Below are 13,844 nucleotides of genomic sequence, written 5' to 3'. Positions count from 1 at the left end.
ATAAGAAGGACTAGGAAACCACGAATTATCTACAGTGGGGTGTCCACGTGTAGAACCCGCTAAGCCATTACAGCGACATTTGTTTTGAATGGATGTGGAAAGCTGTTAAACTCAGTGTTCACTATAGAAAGTACAGCGACAGCTCTTTTGATTATCGGAACAAGCTTCTGCGAAAACCTGTTACAGTCAGTGTTCACAATAGAAAGTATCCTAGCCTAAAACAGCGTATATAAAACTCCCGTGCTTAACCCTCAGAAAGTTTCACTGCGTCACATTTCAAAAGGATAAAACATAAGCAAAAAGAAACCTATGAAGCGGATCTGGGATTTGGGATCAGATATTGTCACCCAAAATACACATAAATAGGACTTATAAAATCCTAATCCCAGATCCGTAACTGCTGTCAACACGACATCTCCTAATTTTCGGCACCTATATGAACTGGTAATGTCAATTAATGGAGCACAAAGACCACGCCTGTTAAGGTATTGATTTGTTATTTTTTTTCATCGCTGGTTAACATAGCACAGTGATATAGATAATACGTCTAATTAAATGAACTGTTTCATTATTTCATTTACTAAAACTATTTTACTTCCAAGCCCAGGTGAACTCTCCACACAACTTAGAATTGAATAGTAAATAACAATCACAGATATGAACTCACCGACAAATGCATATGGGTATATTTTTTACACAAAACCATATTCTGTGGTTGCTCCTGGGCAGTCAACCCTGTCTCGCCTGCAGCTGGTCCAAAACACAGTGGCTAGGTTGGTACCAGAAAAAAGGAAGCATTTTCCACTCCTTTTTAAATTAGAGGTCCTCTGTTTACCAGTTTTAGCTACCGGATACAGTGTAATGATTTAATCAGGGGTGGCATCATAAAGCGGCCTGGGATTTGGATACACCAAATTCAAAGCGGTCCCTGCAGAGACTTTCTGAACACTTCCCCTGCCTGACTTAGGAGAATCCCTTTTGTTAAAACAAATGCATAACACAATCATCATTAATCTTACATAAGCATCAATTTTCGTTGCATTTCTGAAATTCATGATTGCATATGAGGTGTTTTATGTTACTTGCCATTCATTTTTTTTTCTTGTAATGCAGCAATAAATATCTTGAACGAAATAATCCAAGCTGATCTTCTGGCTTGTTGTTCAGAGGATAGGAAAAGTGCTATTTTGTTTAACCTACTCAATGTTTCTATGCTAATTAACTGTCCAAACTCATACCTACCTCTACTTCTAATTTACCAACACTCTCCTCTCGCTACCCAACATGCATCGCTGCCTTTTCGTTAACTTTACGCGGACTTTTCTAAATGAATGCTCGCAGTGTTGATTTGCACATTACTTTGGTTAAAAAGCTTCACCTGTTGTGTAGTCCCCTTGTTTAGTGGTTTGAGAGGGTTTTAAGCATGATTTGGGAACACACCGTCAGTGAGGTCAGTAGCGCAGACCCTAAAGTCTTCAACTCCACGGAACGTGAAGTCAGCTTTGTGCAGTGGCAGTATCGTAGCCTATAAGGTTTATCCGAGGCGCGATTATTGCTAGTTGAAAACTTTACCCAATACCCCGCCGTAACGACTTGCAATATAGTCGGTACTGGCAATTTTTGACAGTCTCTACGGGGACTGGCAAGTCTGGTTAAAAATAGGTTTGTTAGAGTGCTTTTTGGTTGGCGTCATTAGGGATGAGGTACATGCAATGCAGTGTTTTATATACTTTCGGACTTAAAATAGAAGCGAGATCTTTGAGTCTAATAAGCACGCAACCACAAGGGGGGAATCTGTTGTTGACCAGTTCATAGCTTGATCCTGTACAGCTAAAACTTAATGAAATAAGAATTTTACAATAGCATTGCTTTCTAAGACTCATATACATCGACTTCCAGTAATATCGAAGTGCATCACTAGGATTATATTGTTTTTAAACATGACCTCGCGTTTGTTATTACTGGTTCGTTTCTAGGTCAAATGTACAAGATCAAAGCTGACTAGTAATGAAGTAAGGGTTAAGCAGCAAAATGTCACATTATGCTTTGTAACGAATTCTGTTAAGTGCCAAGCTGCTTAGCATTAGCACCAAACTTACTCATTCATCTTACTTTCTGTTTCTTCCCGCTCGGAGTCACGGTGGGACCGGAGCCTATCCAAAATTATTGCACGTATGGCAGGAGAACCCCCTTGACAGGGCACGAGTCACAGGGTTACTGGATCAGTCAACTGCTGGAATCATCGCAGATTTCCTAATGTTTTCTTTTTGACCCAATAATAAAATTCAGTTTCAGTTGGATCAGTTTGTTTGCTTTCATTTGTTCTTTTTTTTCGATTTAAATTCTCTTTACGGTTTCCCTCTGAATATTAAACCATCCATCTTCTCTGCGTTTTTTGTAGTTTACTGCAAGACAACCCTTTGTTATTTTTGCTCAATAGCGTGCAGGCTGCTGCTCTCTGTCGCTTTCTGTCCCGGGGGTGCGCGACCGCCTCTGTGATGACGTCACAGAGAAACCCGTCTATACCCAGGGTCAAGTCAGGCAAATACAACAAATGAGTCACATAAACACCGAGGTTTATAAGAAGGACTAGGAAACCACGAATTATCTACAGTGGGGTGTCCACGTGTAGAACCCGCTAAGCCATTACAGCGACATTTGTTTTGATTGGATGTGGAAAGCTGTTAAACTCAGTGTTCACTATAGAAAGTACAGCGACAGCTCTTTTGATTATCGGAACAAGCTTCTGCGAAAACCTGTTACAGTCAGTGTTCACAATAGAAAGTATCCTAGCCTAAAACAGCGTATATAAAACTCCCGTGCTTAACCCTCAGAAAGTTTCACTGCGTCACATTTCAAAAGGATAAAACATAAGCAAAAAGAAACCTATGAAGCGGATCTGGGATTTGGGATCAGATATTGTCACCCAAAATACACATAAATAGGACTTATAAAATCCTAATCCCAGATCCGTAACTGCTGTCAACACGACATCTCCTAATTTTCGGCACCTATATGAACTGGTAATGTCAATTAATGGAGCACAAAGACCACGCCTGTTAAGATATTGATTTGTTATTTTTTTTCATCGCTGGTTAACATAGCACAGTGATATAGATAATACGTCTAATTAAATGAACTGTTTCATTATTTCATTTACTAAAACTATTTTACTTCCAAGCCCAGGTGAACTCTCCACACAACTTAGAATTGAATAGTAAATAACAATCACAGATATGAACTCACCGACAAATGCATATGGGTATATTTTTTACACAAAACCATATTCTGTGGTTGCTCCTGGGCAGTCAACCCTGTCTCGCCTGCAGCTGGTCCAAAACACAGTGGCTAGGTTGGTACCAGAAAAAAGGAAGCATTTTCCACTCCTTTTTAAATTAGAGGTCCTCTGTTTACCAGTTTTAGCTACCGGATACAGTTTAATGATTTAATCAGGGGTGGCATCATAAAGCAGCCTGGGATTTGGATACACCAAATTCAAAGCGGTCCCTGCAGAGACTTTCTGAACACTTCCCCTGCCTGACTTAGGAGAATCCCTTTTGTTAAAACAAATGCATAACACAATCATCATTAATCTTACATAAGCATCAATTTTCGTTGCATTTCTGAAATTCATGATTGCATATGAGGTGTTTTATGTTACTTGCCATTCATTTTTTTTTCTTGTAATGCAGCAATAAATATCTTGAATGAAATAATCCAAGCTGATCTTCTGGCTTGTTGTTCAGAGGATAGGAAAAGTGCTATTTTGTTTAACCTACTCAATGTTTCTATGCTAATTAACTGTCCAAACTCATACCTACCTCTACTTCTAATTTACCAACACTCTCCTCTCGCTACCCAACATGCATCGCTGCCTTTTCGTTAACTTTACGCGGACTTTTCTAAATGAATGCTCGCAGTGTTGATTTGCACATTACTTTGGTTAAAAAGCTTCACCTGTTGTGTAGTCCCCTTGTTTAGTGGTTTGAGAGGGTTTTAAGCATGATTTGGGAACACACCGTCAGTGAGGTCAGTAGCGCAGACCCTAAAGTCTTCAACTCCACGGAACGTGAAGTCAGCTTTGTGCAGTGGCAGTATCGTAGCCTATAAGGTTTATCCGAGGCGCGATTATTGCTAGTTGAAAACTTTACCCAATACCCCGCCGTAACGACTTGCAATATAGTCGGTACTGGCAATTTTTGACAGTCTCTACGGGGACTGGCAAGTCTGGTTAAAAATAGGTTTGTTAGAGTTCTTTTTGGTTGGCGTCATTAGGGATGAGGTACATGCAATGCAGTGTTTTATATACTTTCGGACTTAAAATAGAAGCGAGATCTTTGAGTCTAATAAGCACGCAACCACAAGGGGGGAATCTGTTGTTGACCAGTTCATAGCTTGATCCTGTACAGCTAAAACTTAATGAAATAAGAATTTTACAATAGCATTGCTTTCTAAGACTCATATACATCGACTTCCAGTAATATCGAAGTGCATCACTAGGATTATATTGTTTTTAAACATGACCTCGCGTTTGTTATTACTGGTTCGTTTCTAGGTCAAATGTACAAGATCAAAGCTGACTAGTAATGAAGTAAGGGTTAAGCAGCAAAATGTCACATTATGCTTTGTAACGAATTCTGTTAAGTGCCAAGCTGCTTAGCATTAGCACCAAACTTACTCATTCATCTTACTTTCTGTTTCTTCCCGCTCGGAGTCACGGTGGGACCGGAGCCTATCCAAAATTATTGCACGTATGGCAGGAGAACCCCCTTGACAGGGCACGAGTCACAGGGTTACTGGATCAGTCAACTGCTGGAATCATCGCAGATTTCCTAATGTTTTCTTTTTGACCCAATAATAAAATTCAGTTTCAGTTGGATCAGTTTGTTTGCTTTCATTTGTTCTTTTTTTTCGATTTAAATTCTCTTTACGGTTTCCCTCTGAATATTAAACCATCCATCTTCTCTGCGTTTTTTGTAGTTTACTGCAAGACAACCCTTTGTTATTTTTGCTCAATAGCGTGCAGGCTGCTGCTCTCTGTCGCTTTCTGTCCCGGGGGTGCGCGACCGCCTCTGTGATGACGTCACAGAGAAACCCGTCTATACCCAGGGTCAAGTCAGGCAAATACAACAAATGAGTCACATAAACACCGAGGTTTATAAGAAGGACTAGGAAACCACGAATTATCTACAGTGGGGTGTCCACGTGTAGAACCCGCTAAGCCATTACAGCGACATTTGTTTTGATTGGATGTGGAAAGCTGTTAAACTCAGTGTTCACTATAGAAAGTACAGCGACAGCTCTTTTGATTATCGGAACAAGCTTCTGCGAAAACCTGTTACAGTCAGTGTTCACAATAGAAAGTATCCTAGCCTAAAACAGCGTATATAAAACTCCCGTGCTTAACCCTCAGAAAGTTTCACTGCGTCACATTTCAAAAGGATAAAACATAAGCAAAAAGAAACCTATGAAGCGGATCTGGGATTTGGGATCAGATATTGTCACCCAAAATACACATAAATAGGACTTATAAAATCCTAATCCCAGATCCGTAACTGCTGTCAACACGACATCTCCTAATTTTCGGCACCTATATGAACTGGTAATGTCAATTAATGGAGCACAAAGACCACGCCTGTTAAGGTATTGATTTGTTATTTTTTTTCATCGCTGGTTAACATAGCACAGTGATATAGATAATACGTCTAATTAAATGAACTGTTTCATTATTTCATTTACTAAAACTATTTTACTTCCAAGCCCAGGTGAACTCTCCACACAACTTAGAATTGAATAGTAAATAACAATCACAGATATGAACTCACCGACAAATGCATATGGGTATATTTTTTACACAAAACCATATTCTGTGGTTGCTCCTGGGCAGTCAACCCTGTCTCGCCTGCAGCTGGTCCAAAACACAGTGGCTAGGTTGGTACCAGAAAAAAGGAAGCATTTTCCACTCCTTTTTAAATTAGAGGTCCTCTGTTTACCAGTTTTAGCTACCGGATACAGTTTAATGATTTAATCAGGGGTGGCATCATAAAGCAGCCTGGGATTTGGATACACCAAATTCAAAGCGGTCCCTGCAGAGACTTTCTGAACACTTCCCCTGCCTGACTTAGGAGAATCCCTTTTGTTAAAACAAATGCATAACACAAACATCATTAATCTTACATAAGCATCAATTTTCGTTGCATTTCTGAAATTCATGATTGCATATGAGGTGTTTTATGTTACTTGCCATTCATTTTTTTTCTTGCAATGCAGCAATAAATATCTTGAACGAAATAATCCAAGCTGATCTTCTGGCTTGTTGTTCAGAGGATAGGAAAAGGGCTATTTTGTGGAACCTACTCAATGTTTCTATGCTAATTAACTGTCCAAACTCATACCTACCTCTACTTCTAATTTACCAACACTCTCCTCTCGCTACCCAACATGCATCGCTGCCTTTTCGTTAACTTTACGCGGACTTTTCTAAATGAATGCTCGCAGTGTTGATTTGCACATTACTTTGGTTAAAAAGCTTCACCTGTTGTGTAGTCCCCTTGTTTAGTGGTTTGAGAGGGTTTTAAGCATGATTTGGGAACACACCGTCAGTGAGGTCAGTAGCGCAGACCCTAAAGTCTTCAACTCCACGGAACGTGAAGTCAGCTTTGCGCAGTGGCAGTATCATAGCCTATGAGGTTTATCCGAGGCGCGATTATTGCTAGTTGAAAACTTTACCCAATACCCCGCCATAACGACTTGCAATATAGTCGGTACTGGCAATTTTTGACAGTCTCTACGGGGACTGACGAGTCTGGTTAAAAATAGGTTTGTTAGAGTGTTTTTTGGTTGGCGTCATTAGGGATGTGGTACATGCAATGCAGTGTTTTATATACTTTCGGACTTAAAATAGAAGCGAGGTCTTTGAGTCTAATAAGCACGCAACCACAAAGGGGGGAATCTGTTGTTGATTAGTTCATAGCTTGATCCTGTACAGCTAAAACTTAATGAAATAAGACTTTTACAATAGCATTGCTTTCTAAGACTCATATACATCGACTTCCAGTAATATCGAAGTGCATCACTAGGATTATATTGTTTTTAAACATGACCTCGCGTTTGTTATTACTGGTTCGTTTCTAGGTCAAATGCTACAAGATCAAAGCTGACTAGTAATGAAGTAAGGGTTAAGCAGCAAAATGTCACATTATGCTTTGTAACGAATTCTGTTAAGTGCCAAGCTGCTTAGCATTAGCACCAAACTTACTCATTCATCTTACTTTCTGTTTCTTCCCGCTCGGAGTCACGGTGGGACCGGAGCCTATCCAAAATTATTGCACGTATGGCAGGAGAACCCCCTTGACAGGGCACGAGTCACAGGGTTACTGGATCAGTCAACTGCTGGAATCATCGCAGATTTCCTAATGTTTTCTTTTTGACCCAATAATAAAATTCAGTTTCAGTTGGATCAGTTTGTTTGCTTTCATTTGTTCTTTTTTTTTCGATTTAAATTCTCTTTACGGTTTCCCTCTGAATATTAAACCATCCATCTTCTCTGCGTTTTTTGTAGTTTACTGCAAGACAACCCTTTGTTATTTTTGCTCAATAGCGTGCAGGCTGCTGCTCTCTGTCGCTTTCTGTCCCGGGGGTGCGCGACCGCCTCTGTGATGACGTCACAGAGAAACCCGTCTATACCCAGGGTCAAGTCAGGCAAATACAACAAATGAGTCACATAAACACCGAGGTTTATAAGAAGGACTAGGAAACCACGAATTATCTACAGTGGGGTGTCCACGTGTAGAACCCGCCAAGCCATTACAGCGACATTTGTTTTGATTGGATGTGGAAAGCTGTTAAACTCAGTGTTCACTATAGAAAGTACAGCGACAGCTCTTTTGATTATCGGAACAAGCTTCTGCGAAAACCTGTTACAGTCAGTGTTCACAATAAAAAGTATCCTAGCCTAAAACAGCGTATATAAAACTCCCGTGCTTAACCCTCAGAAAGTTTCACTGCATCACATTTCAAAAGGATAAAACATAAGCAAAAAGAAACCTATGAAGCGGATCTGGGATTTGGGATCAGATATTGTCACCCAAAATACACATAAATAGGACTTATAAAATCCTAATCCCAGATCCGTAACTGCTGTCAACACGACATCTCCTAATTTTCGGCACCTATATGAACTGGTAATGTCAATTAATGGAGCACAAAGACCACGCCTGTTAAGGTATTGATTTGTTATTTTTTTTCATCGCTGGTTAACATAGCACAGTGATATAGATAATACGTCTAATTAAATGAACTGTTTCATTATTTCATTTACTAAAACTATTTTACTTCCAAGCCCAGGTGAACTCTCCACACAACTTAGAATTGAATAGTAAATAACAATCACAGATATGAACTCACCGACAAATGCATATGGGTATATTTTTTACACAAAACCATATTCTGTGGTTGCTCCTGGGCAGTCAACCCTGTCTCGCCTGCAGCTGGTCCAAAACACAGTGGCTAGGTTGGTACCAGAAAAAAGGAAGCATTTTCCACTCCTTTTTAAATTAGAGGTCCTCTGTTTACCAGTTTTAGCTACCGGATACAGTTTAATGATTTAATCAGGGGTGGCATCATAAAGCAGCCTGGGATTTGGATACACCAAATTCAAAGCGGTCCCTGCAGAGACTTTCTGAACACTTCCCCTGCCTGACTTAGGAGAATCCCTTTTGTTAAAACAAATGCATAACACAAACATCATTAATCTTACATAAGCATCAATTTTCGTTGCATTTCTGAAATTCATGATTGCATATGAGGTGTTTTATGTTACTTGCCATTCATTTTTTTTCTTGCAATGCAGCAATAAATATCTTGAACGAAATAATCCAAGCTGATCTTCTGGCTTGTTGTTCAGAGGATAGGAAAAGGGCTATTTTGTGGAACCTACTCAATGTTTCTATGCTAATTAACTGTCCAAACTCATACCTACCTCTACTTCTAATTTACCAACACTCTCCTCTCGCTACCCAACATGCATCGCTGCCTTTTCGTTAACTTTACGCGGACCTTTCTAAATGAATGCTCGCAGTGTTGATTTGCACATTACTTTGGTTAAAAAGCTTCACCTGTTGTGTAGTCCCCTTGTTTAGTGGTTTGAGAGGGTTTTAAGCATGATTTGGGAACACACCGTCAGTGAGGTCAGTAGCGCAGACCCTAAAGTCTTCAACTCCACAGAACGTGAAGTCAGCTTTGCGCAGTGGCAGTATCATAGCCTATGAGGTTTATCCGAGGCGCGATTATTGCTAGTTGAAAACTCTACCCAATACCCCGCCGTAACAACTTGCAATATAGTCGGTACTGGCAATTTTTGACAGTACGGTGACTGATGAGTCTGGTTAAAAATAGGTTTGTTAGAGTGTTTTTTGGTTGGCGTCATTAGGGATGTGGTACATGCAATGCAGTGTTTTATATACTTTCGGACTTAAAATAGAAGCGAGGTCTTTGAGTCTAATAAGCACGCAACCACAAGGGGGGAATCTGTTGTTGACCAGTTCATAGCTTGATCCTGTACAGCTAAAACTTAATGAAATAAGACTTTTACAATAGCATTGCTTTTTAAGACTCATATACATCGACTTCCAGTAATATCGAAGTGCATCACTAGGATTATATTGTTTTTAAACATGACCTCGCGTTTGTTATTACTGGTTCGTTTCTAGGTCAAATGTACAAGATCAAAGCTGACTAGTAATGAAGTAAGGGTTAAGCAGCAAAATGTCACATTATGCTTTGTAACGAATTCTGTTAAGTGCCAAGCTGCTTAGCATTAGCACCAAACTTACTCATTCATCTTACTTTCTGTTTCTTCCCGCTCGGAGTCACGGTGGGACCGGAGCCTATCCAAAATTATTGCACGTATGGCAGGAGAACCCCCTTGACAGGGCACGAGTCACAGGGTTACTGGATCAGTCAACTGCTGGAATCATCGCAGATTTCCTAATGTTTTCTTTTTGACCCAATAATAAAATTCAGTTTCAGTTGGATCAGTTTGTTTGCTTTCATTTGTTCTTTTTTTTTCGATTTAAATTCTCTTTACGGTTTCCCTCTGAATATTAAACCATCCATCTTCTCTGCGTTTTTTGTAGTTTACTGCAAGACAACCCTTTGTTATTTTTGCTCAATAGCGTGCAGGCTGCTGCTCTCTGTCGCTTTCTGTCCCGGGGGTGCGCGACCGCCTCTGTGATGACGTCACAGAGAAACCCGTCTATACCCAGGGTCAAGTCAGGCAAATACAACAAATGAGTCACATAAACACCGAGGTTTATAAGAAGGACTAGGAAACCACGAATTATCTACAGTGGGGTGTCCACGTGTAGAACCCGCCAAGCCATTACAGCGACATTTGTTTTGATTGGATGTGGAAAGCTGTTAAACTCAGTGTTCACTATAGAAAGTACAGCGACAGCTCTTTTGATTATCGGAACAAGCTTCTGCGAAAACCTGTTACAGTCAGTGTTCACAATAAAAAGTATCCTAGCCTAAAACAGCGTATATAAAACTCCCGTGCTTAACCCTCAGAAAGTTTCACTGCGTCACATTTCAAAAGGATAAAACATAAGCAAAAAGAAACCTATGAAGCGGATCTGGGATTTGGGATCAGATATTGTCACCCAAAATACACATAAATAGGACTTATAAAATCCTAATCCCAGATCCGTAACTGCTGTCAACACGACATCTCCTAATTTTCGGCACCTATATGAACTGGTAATGTCAATTAATGGAGCACAAAGACCACGCCTGTTAAGGTATTGATTTGTTATTTTTTTTCATCGCTGGTTAACATAGCACAGTGATATAGATAATACGTCTAATTAAATGAACTGTTTCATTATTTCATTTACTAAAACTATTTTACTTCCAAGCCCAGGTGAACTCTCCACACAACTTAGAATTGAATAGTAAATAACAATCACAGATATGAACTCACCGACAAATGCATATGGGTATATTTTTTACACAAAACCATATTCTGTGGTTGCTCCTGGGCAGTCAACCCTGTCTCGCCTGCAGCTGGTCCAAAACACAGTGGCTAGGTTGGTACCAGAAAAAAGGAAGCATTTTCCACTCCTTTTTAAATTAGAGGTCCTCTGTTTACCAGTTTTAGCTACCGGATACAGTTTAATGATTTAATCAGGGGTGGCATCATAAAGCAGCCTGGGATTTGGATACACCAAATTCAAAGCGGTCCCTGCAGAGACTTTCTGAACACTTCCCCTGCCTGACTTAGGAGAATCCCTTTTGTTAAAACAAATGCATAACACAAACATCATTAATCTTACATAAGCATCAATTTTCGTTGCATTTCTGAAATTCATGATTGCATATGAGGTGTTTTATGTTACTTGCCATTCATTTTTTTTCTTGCAATGCAGCAATAAATATCTTGAACGAAATAATCCAAGCTGATCTTCTGGCTTGTTGTTCAGAGGATAGGAAAAGGGCTATTTTGTGGAACCTACTCAATGTTTCTATGCTAATTAACTGTCCAAACTCATACCTACCTCTACTTCTAATTTACCAACACTCTCCTCTCGCTACCCAACATGCATCGCTGCCTTTTCGTTAACTTTACGCGGACTTTTCTAAATGAATGCTCGCAGTGTTGATTTGCACATTACTTTGGTTAAAAAGCTTCACCTGTTGTGTAGTCCCCTTGTTTAGTGGTTTGAGAGGGTTTTAAGCATGATTTGGGAACACACCGTCAGTGAGGTCAGTAGCGCAGACCCTAAAGTCTTCAACTCCACGGAACGTGAAGTCAGCTTTGCGCAGTGGCAGTATCATAGCCTATGAGGTTTATCCGAGGCGCGATTATTGCTAGTTGAAAACTTTACCCAATACCCCGCCATAACGACTTGCAATATAGTCGGTACTGGCAATTTTTGACAGTCTCTACGGGGACTGACGAGTCTGGTTAAAAATAGGTTTGTTAGAGTGTTTTTTGGTTGGCGTCATTAGGGATGTGGTACATGCAATGCAGTGTTTTATATACTTTCGGACTTAAAATAGAAGCGAGGTCTTTGAGTCTAATAAGCACGCAACCACAAAGGGGGGAATCTGTTGTTGATTAGTTCATAGCTTGATCCTGTACAGCTAAAACTTAATGAAATAAGACTTTTACAATAGCATTGCTTTCTAAGACTCATATACATCGACTTCCAGTAATATCGAAGTGCATCACTAGGATTATATTGTTTTTAAACATGACCTCGCGTTTGTTATTACTGGTTCGTTTCTAGGTCAAATGCTACAAGATCAAAGCTGACTAGTAATGAAGTAAGGGTTAAGCAGCAAAATGTCACATTATGCTTTGTAACGAATTCTGTTAAGTGCCAAGCTGCTTAGCATTAGCACCAAACTTACTCATTCATCTTACTTTCTGTTTCTTCCCGCTCGGAGTCACGGTGGGACCGGAGCCTATCCAAAATTATTGCACGTATGGCAGGAGAACCCCCTTGACAGGGCACGAGTCACAGGGTTACTGGATCAGTCAACTGCTGGAATCATCGCAGATTTCCTAATGTTTTCTTTTTGACCCAATAATAAAATTCAGTTTCAGTTGGATCAGTTTGTTTGCTTTCATTTGTTCTTTTTTTTTCGATTTAAATTCTCTTTACGGTTTCCCTCTGAATATTAAACCATCCATCTTCTCTGCGTTTTTTGTAGTTTACTGCAAGACAACCCTTTGTTATTTTTGCTCAATAGCGTGCAGGCTGCTGCTCTCTGTCGCTTTCTGTCCCGGGGGTGCGCGACCGCCTCTGTGATGACGTCACAGAGAAACCCGTCTATACCCAGGGTCAAGTCAGGCAAATACAACAAATGAGTCACATAAACACCGAGGTTTATAAGAAGGACTAGGAAACCACGAATTATCTACAGTGGGGTGTCCACGTGTAGAACCCGCCAAGCCATTACAGCGACATTTGTTTTGATTGGATGTGGAAAGCTGTTAAACTCAGTGTTCACTATAGAAAGTACAGCGACAGCTCTTTTGATTATCGGAACAAGCTTCTGCGAAAACCTGTTACAGTCAGTGTTCACAATAAAAAGTATCCTAGCCTAAAACAGCGTATATAAAACTCCCGTGCTTAACCCTCAGAAAGTTTCACTGCATCACATTTCAAAAGGATAAAACATAAGCAAAAAGAAACCTATGAAGCGGATCTGGGATTTGGGATCAGATATTGTCACCCAAAATACACATAAATAGGACTTATAAAATCCTAATCCCAGATCCGTAACTGCTGTCAACACGACATCTCCTAATTTTCGGCACCTATATGAACTGGTAATGTCAATTAATGGAGCACAAAGACCACGCCTGTTAAGGTATTGATTTGTTATTTTTTTTCATCGCTGGTTAACATAGCACAGTGATATAGATAATACGTCTAATTAAATGAACTGTTTCATTATTTCATTTACTAAAACTATTTTACTTCCAAGCCCAGGTGAACTCTCCACACAACTTAGAATTGAATAGTAAATAACAATCACAGATATGAACTCACCGACAAATGCATATGGGTATATTTTTTACACAAAACCATATTCTGTGGTTGCTCCTGGGCAGTCAACCCTGTCTCGCCTGCAGCTGGTCCAAAACACAGTGGCTAGGTTGGTACCAGAAAAAAGGAAGCATTTTCCACTCCTTTTTAAATTAGAGGTCCTCTGTTTACCAGTTTTAGCTACCGGATACAGTTTAATGATTTAATCAGGGGTGGCATCATAAAGCAGCCTGGGATTTGGATACACCAAATTCAAAGCGGTCCCTGCAGAGACTTTCTGAACAC

The 13,844-nt window shown here is 40.0% G+C and overlaps 5 non-coding genes across 5 annotated transcripts; all 5 read left to right on the top strand.

Annotated features, from left to right (window-relative positions):
- The first annotated feature begins 1,498 nt into the window (after window positions 1–1,498).
- On the top strand, window positions 1,499–1,639 carry LOC140550426 (U4 spliceosomal RNA). Its single transcript, XR_011979128.1, has one exon. It is a non-coding gene; the product is annotated as a U4 spliceosomal RNA (small nuclear RNA).
- Window positions 1,640–4,077: 2,438 nt separating this feature from the next.
- On the top strand, window positions 4,078–4,218 carry LOC140550425 (U4 spliceosomal RNA). The gene has a single exon (XR_011979127.1). It is a non-coding gene; the product is annotated as a U4 spliceosomal RNA (small nuclear RNA).
- Window positions 4,219–6,655: 2,437 nt separating this feature from the next.
- On the top strand, window positions 6,656–6,796 carry LOC140550446 (U4 spliceosomal RNA). The gene has a single exon (XR_011979147.1). It is a non-coding gene; the product is annotated as a U4 spliceosomal RNA (small nuclear RNA).
- Window positions 6,797–9,236: 2,440 nt separating this feature from the next.
- LOC140550460 (U4 spliceosomal RNA) lies at window positions 9,237–9,377 on the top strand. The gene has a single exon (XR_011979159.1). It is a non-coding gene; the product is annotated as a U4 spliceosomal RNA (small nuclear RNA).
- A 2,434-nt stretch (window positions 9,378–11,811) lies between these two features.
- On the top strand, window positions 11,812–11,952 carry LOC140550445 (U4 spliceosomal RNA). The gene has a single exon (XR_011979146.1). It is a non-coding gene; the product is annotated as a U4 spliceosomal RNA (small nuclear RNA).
- Window positions 11,953–13,844: the final 1,892 nt, after the last annotated feature.

Source organism: Salminus brasiliensis, chromosome 2, assembly GCF_030463535.1.
Source record: "Salminus brasiliensis chromosome 2, fSalBra1.hap2, whole genome shotgun sequence".
Lineage (NCBI taxonomy): Eukaryota > Metazoa > Chordata > Actinopteri > Characiformes > Bryconidae > Salminus > Salminus brasiliensis.
This window is presented reverse-complemented; position numbering and strand designations above follow the sequence as displayed.